Here is a 7,110-nt window from a genome sequence, read left to right as displayed (position 1 = left end):
CATGGCTAATCCACCTAGTCTGCTCACCCTTGGACATTCTGGGTAATTTTGCATGCCCAATCCACCCTAACCTAATTTAATTGATGTTGTGACTTCTTGGCTTTGCTTCCTGACTTTACAATCAGATTCCAATGATTGATGCCTTCGAAGGATTTCTCCCATGACACTCCAACACGCTCCTTGTATTCTCCTGTGACACTCCAACAAACTACTCGCGTCCTCCGACGACATTTCCACAACACACCGACATCTCTGCAGCTTCCAGGTCCATGACCATTCCCTGATTTCCATTTTTCCAGAAGCCTTCTGTTGCCCGGATCCAAATCTCTGGAATTCCCTCCCTTAATGTTGGGAATGAACAAGTGGTCAGAAACAGAGGAGCTCGGGGAGATGTGGGCCTAGTGTGAGAAAGAGGGACTAATGCAGATAATCAAGTATCTTTGCTGATACTGACGCAATGGGCCGAAAGGCCTCTTCTGTGTTGTATGATTCTCTGACCTGTATTTTTTTAGATGTTGTCATGACGACAAAGCAGCAAAGCTGAGTGTTCACAGTCAAATGCTGCACTTCCTGTCCAGCCTCACCATCAAAGCAATCACCGTAAAGAGGCAAAACAACTCAAAGACCAGTTAGCCCCATGTGTGAAATGTGCAGATATTCATTGTTTGTCTCTGATCTGGAGAGGAATTAAAATTCTCAGGACTCCAGAATGTTACAGTGCAGAGAGAGACCAACCAGCCCATCAAGCATGTTCTGTCAGTCTGTTTGAGTGGTCTAGCTGACAACATTACTAAAGAGGTTCTGGGGGTTGAATATGCTTCCCAACTTCACAACATAATTTATTATTGGAGATCTGGCTGCAAGGTTCAAGTCTGTCAGACAACATATCTTTCTAGATCAAGGAATGTGGGTAATGCAGACACAGGAATTTTGAGTTATTCTGAGGAGGTGAAAGCTGCGATAGAAATTCAAACATTTTGTTGTTTTACTTTCTTGAAGCCTCCTGACTCTGAGGAGCGCCTATCATCCCACAGAGAAGCAAAGTAGTCAGTAAGGACGTGATCTAAAAGCAGTTCTGATCTCTCGAGAGCTGGTGACAAGAGGTGAGGCCTCATTAACTCCTTTCTGTTTCAGAGCTTGAGAGGGTGAGGCTGATGAAATATCTGGGAGCAGACACTGATCAAGAAATTTTACGTCCTGCTGTTACTTCTCCAAGGTAATGACACGGTCAGCTCGGACATGCTCATGGTTAATAGTCTTTGTAAAAGATTGTTCTTATCGAGCTCTGTTTGGGAACCTGTGCAGCAGTGAGGCAGTGTACACACTCATACCTAGTCCTGGTCACCCATCACCCTGTGCTCACTGATATACACTGGCTCCCATCCTGACAACAGTCGTGGAGTAACACAGAGATCCCACAGGGTACATTGCAGATCAAGAGGAGGTTACAGAGGGAGGGAGTGGAGAGCGGTGACAGAGAGATGGGAAAGCAGTGGTGATTATCATAAAGCTGAAGCTTTGTTAACCAATGGAATTCAGTGAATAAGGATTCAGTCATGAGGATGAGCTGGAATAAATACTGGGGAATAATGTTTACTCTGACACTGCAAGTTCAGTTACAATTTACTGAAACTTATGTTTTTTACTGATTGAGTTAGAATTTCCCACAAAGACAGCACAACAGCTCCTAGAATAGACAGACTGGTCAGCATCGCACTTCCTGTTCATTCTCACTGTGCTAGAAACCTCAATAAGGGTGTCCGATAACCGAAATAGAGAAGGGAGAGTGCAGGGCTGACATGTTCCCATGAAGGTGAAGGGCAGGACCAATAGGCTGAGAGAACCTGAATGTCAGTGGATGCACAGGATTGGATACGGGAAAAAACCCTTTTGACAGTCACCGAGGGCTCAAAACACTGGATGCCTCAGAGGAGAAAATACAGGGGGTTTACTGAAAATGGAAATTAGGAGAAGAACGAGGGGACATGAGGAAGCAATGGTGGGTACCATGAAGGAAAACCCAAAGGTGTTTTATAAGTATATTCGGGGTCAGAGAAGGAGCAGGCCCCATTAGGGACCAAACGCACAAACTGTGTGTGTGGAGCCAGAAGACACAGCTGAGGTTCAAAATGAGTACTTTGTATCTGTGTTCAATGCAGAGAGAGACAAGGTAAATCTGGGACTCAGGGAGGGAGACTCTCATATATTTTAATGAATTAGCATTGAGATGGAGGAGGTATTAACTGTTTTAATGGATCAGTCGCTTTGGCCCAGATCACATGTACCTCAGGCTGCTGTGGGAGGCAAATGGATGAGATTGCAGGCACACTGACATTACTTGACAAATCCTCTCGTTTTGACGTTTTGATTTATTATGTCACATGCACATCACACTATACAAAGACCATCGGGTGATTGTACAGAGTGGGGAATACGGCTGCACAGAATTTGTACAAAAAGCAAGATGAACATTAGATTTGAAATTTGAGAGGTCCATTCAGAAGTCTAACATCAGCAGCAGGGAAGAAGCTGAACTTGAACCTGTCGGTATCTGTGTGAAAGGTTTTGTATCTCCTGCCTGATGGAAGGGTTGGAAGAGATTAGAACCAGGGTGGGAGGGCTCTCTGATGATGTTGGCTGTCTCTATGAGGCAAGGAGAGATGTACATGGAGACAATGGACAGATGATCAGCTTTTGTGATGGTCTAGGCTGTGTTCACAACCCTCTGTAGTTATTTACAGGCCTGGGCAGAGTAGTTGCTGTTCCAAGACATGATGTATCCAGATAGAATGCTCTCCATGGTGCATCTGGAAAGGTGGGTGAGGGGCCTTATGCTGAATTTCCTTCGCCTCCTGTCAAAGAAGACGCATTGATGTGCCTCTTCATCGTCGCATCTACATGGGGTGGTCCAGGACACATTGTTGGTTATTGTCACTCCGAGGAACTTGATGCTCTCCACCCACTTCTCCTTATCCCCTCTCCACCTTCCTTCCAATCCCTGTAACCCCCTCCAGCCCCTACACCTCCTCCCTATCTCTGTTACCTCCTCCATCTCCGACACCCCTGCCCCATCTCTGTCACTTTCTCCAGCCCCTACTCCCCTCCCTATCTCTGTAACCCCCTCCAGCCCCTACACCCTCTCCCTATCTCTGTAACCTCCTCCCGCCCCTACACCCCCTCCCTATCTCTGTAACCCCCTCCCTATCTCTGTAACCTCCTCCGGCCCCTACACCCCCTCCCTATCTCTGTCACCTACTCCAGCCTCTACACCCCCCATCTCTGTAACTTCCTCCATCCCCTACTCCCCCTCCCTACCACTGTCACCTCCTTCATCTCCTACACCCCGTCCCTATCCCTATCACCTCCTCCAGCCCCTACACCCCCTCCCTATCTCTGTAACCCTCTCCAGCCCCTACACCACCTCCCTATCTCTGTAACCCCCTCCGGCCCCTACACCCCCTCCCTGTCTCTGTAACCTCCTCCAGCCCCTACACCCCCTCCCTATCTCTGTAACCTCCTCCAGCCCCTACACCCCCTCCCTATCTCTGTAACCCCGTCCAGCCCCTACACTCCTTCCCTATCTCTGTAACCCCCTCCAGCCCCTACACCCCCTCCCTATCTCTGTAACCCCCTCCAGCCCCTACACTCCTTCCCTATCTCTGTAACCCCCTCCGGCCCCTACACCCCCTCCCTATCTCTGTAACCTCCTCCGGCCCCTACACCCCCTCCCTATCTCTGTCACCTACTCCAGCCTCTACACCCCCTCCCTATCTCTGTAACTTCCTCCATCCCCTACTCCCCCTCCCTACCACTGTCACCTCCTTCATCTCCTACACCCCCTCCCTATCCCTATCACCTCCTCCAGCCCCTACACCCCTCCCTATCTCTGTAACCCTCTCCAGCCCCTACACCACCTCCCTATCTCTGTAACCCCCTCCGGCCCCTACACCCCCTCCCTATCTCTGTAACCTCCTCCAGCCCCTACACTCCTTCCCTATCTCTGTAACCCCCTCCAGCCCCTACACCCCCTCCCTATCTCTGTAACCCCCTCCAGCCCCTACACTCCTTCCCTATCTCTGTAACCCCCTCCAGCCCCTACACCCCCTCCCTATCTCTGTAACCCCCTCCAACCCCTACACCCCCTCCCTATCTCTGTAACCCCCTCCAGCCCCTACACCCCCTCCCTATCTCTGTAACCCCCTCCAGCCCCTACACTCCTTCCCTATCTCTGTAACCCCCTCCAGCCCCTACACCCCCTCCCTATCTCTGTAACCCCCTCCAGCCCCTACACCGCCTCCCTATCTCTGTAACCCCCTCCAGCCCCTACACCCCCTCCCTATCTCTGTAACCCCCTCCAGCCCCTACACTCCTTCCCTATCTCTGTAACACCCTCCAGCCCCTACACTCCTTCCCTAACTCTGCCACCTCCTCCATCTCCTACTCCCCCGCCCCTTCTCTTAAACCTTCTCCAGTGCCTATGAACCTCCAAGATCTCTGTGCTCCTCTGATTCTTGAGTATCTCCTGATTCCTCAGCTCCACTATTCTCTGATGTGCTTTCAGGTAACTTGGGATCCTGAGCTCTGGGATGTGTTCCTGAACCTCTCCAACTCTGTCTCTCTGTCTCTCTCTCTCTCGATTTCTGTCAATTTGGATCACCCTCTCTTTGCCTCTCACACTCTTAGTTTCATTCTCTCTCCCTCAGCTTCTTTCATCTCGATCTCTGTTGTTTCTCTCTCTCTCTCTCTCTCTCTCCCTGTGTCTGTGTCTGTCTCTCTTGCTCCAGGCTTTTCACCACAGTATGCCATCAATGTCCTCTCTGACTGAGCCTCTGACAGACTGGTCAGCATCGCACTTCCTGTTCATTCTCACTGTGCTAGAAACCTCAATAAGGGTGTCCGATAACCGAAATAGAGAAGGGAGAGTGCAGGGTTGACATGTTCCCATGAAGGTGAAGGGCAGGACCAATAGGCTGAGAGAACCTGAATGTCAGTGATGCACAGGATTGGATACGGGAAAAAACCCTTTTGACAGTCACCGAGGGCTCAAAACACTGGATGCCTCAGAGGAGAAATCACAGGGGGTTTACTGAAAATGGAAATTAGGAGAAGAACGAGGGGACATGAGGAAGCAATGGTGGGTACCATGAAGGAAAACCCAAAGGTGTTTTATAAGTATATTCGGGGTCAGAGAAGGAGCAGGCCCCATTAGGGACCAAACGCACAAACTGTGTGTGTGGAGCCAGAAGACACAGCTGAGGTTCAAAATGTGTACTTTGTATCTGTGTTCACTGCAGAGAGGGACAAGGTCAATCTGGGGCTCAGGGAGGGAGACTCTCATATATTTTAGTGAATTAGCATTGAGAAGGAGGAGGTATTAACTGTAACCCCTTCCAGCCCCTACACCCCCTCCCTATCTCAGTAACCCCCTCCAGCCCCTACACCCCCTCCCTATCTCTGTAACCCCCTCCAGCCCCTACACCCCCTCCCTATCTCAGTAACCCCCTCCAGCCCCTACACCCCCTCCCTATCTCAGTAACCCCCTCCAGCCCCTACACCCCCTCCCTATCTCTGTAACCCCCTCCAGCTCCTCACCCTCTCCCTATCTCGGTAACCCCCTCCAGCCCCTACACCCCCTCCCTATCTCAGTAACCCCCTCCAGCCCCTACACTCCCTCCCTATCTCTGTAACCCCCTTAAGCTCCTCGCCCCCTCCCTATCTCTGTAACCCCCTCCAGCCCCTACACCCCCTCCCTATCTCTGTAACACCCGCCAGCCCCTCCACCCCCTCCCTATTTCTGTAACCCCGTCAAGCTCCTCACTCCCTCCCTATCTCTGTAACACCCTCCATCTCTGACAGCCCCTCCCTATCTCTGTAACCCCCCTCCACTCCCTACACCCCCTCCCTATCATTGTAGCCCCCTTCCATTCCATCACTCTCCCAAATGCCGTTGTGTCTTCTGCTGCCTGGGAACCTGGAGCTATGGGATGCATTCCTTATCCTCTGCAACTCTGTCTATCCATCTCTCTCTCTCTCTTTCTATATATGTCACTAACTGTCTCTCTTTCTCTCTCTATCTCTCTCTCTCTCTCCATGTCTCTCCTGCTCTCTCTCTCTCTTACACTCTCTTTCTGTCATGTTTATCTCTGTCTGTCCCGCTCCCTCTGTCTCTCAGTCTGTGCCCTCTCTCTCTTACATCTGCCTCCATCTTTTCAAAGTATGGTTTCAACAATTTCCTGTTAGACTGAGCATGTTTCTTCATAAAACATGGTGGAGCTCGGAGTAAGATTGTGGTTGATTATGATGTTCTTTGACCATGTTAAAAATGAACAAAGAATCAATTTCTTGATCGATTTCGGGAGTGCCGCACTGTCTGAGGGTCAGTGGTGAGGGAGTGCCGCACTGTCTGAGGGTCAGTGGTGAGGGAGTGCCGCACTGTCGGAGGGTCAGTGCTGAGGAAGTGCCGCACTGTCGGAGGGTCAGTGCTAAGGGAGTGCCGCACTGTCGGAGGGTCAGTGCTGAGGGAGTGCCGCACTGTCGGAGGGTCAGTGCTGAGGGGGTGGGCACTGTCGGAGGGTCAGTGCTGAGGGAGCGCCGCACTGTTGGAGGGTCAGTGCTGAGGGAGTGCCGCACTGTCGGAGGGTCAGTGCTGAGGGAGTGCCGCACTGTCGGAGGGTCAGTGCTGAGGGAGTGCCGCACTGTCGGAGGGTCAGTGCTGAGGGAGCGCCGCACTGTTGGAGGGTCAGTTCTGAGGGAGTGCCGCACTGTCGGAGGGTCAGTGCTGAGGGAGCGCCGCACTGTTGGAGGGTCAGTGCTGAGGGAGTGCCGCACTGTCGGAGGGTCAGTGCTGAGGGAGTGGGCATTGTCGGAGGGTCAGTGGTGAGGGAGTGCCGCACTGTCAGAGGGTCAGTGCTGAGGGAGTGCCGCACTGTCGGAGGGTCAGTGCTTAGGGGGTGGGCACTGTCGGAGGGTCAGTACTGAGGGAGTGCCGCATTGTAGTGGAGTGAGTACTGTGGGAGTGCCGGACTATCAGAGAGTCCATGCAGGGGGAGCGCCGTACTTTAAGAGGGTCAGTGGTGAGGGAGTGCCGCGCCCTCAGAGGGTCAGTGGTGA

The sequence above is a fragment of the Chiloscyllium plagiosum genome, unplaced genomic scaffold (genome assembly GCF_037043375.1).
Source record: "Chiloscyllium plagiosum isolate Xiang-an unplaced genomic scaffold, Cpla_swu_hap1 HiC_scaffold_38, whole genome shotgun sequence".
In the NCBI taxonomy this organism is placed as follows: domain Eukaryota; kingdom Metazoa; phylum Chordata; class Chondrichthyes; order Orectolobiformes; family Hemiscylliidae; genus Chiloscyllium; species Chiloscyllium plagiosum.
The sequence above is the reverse complement of the archived record's forward strand: the minus strand, read 5'-3'. Positions refer to the sequence as shown.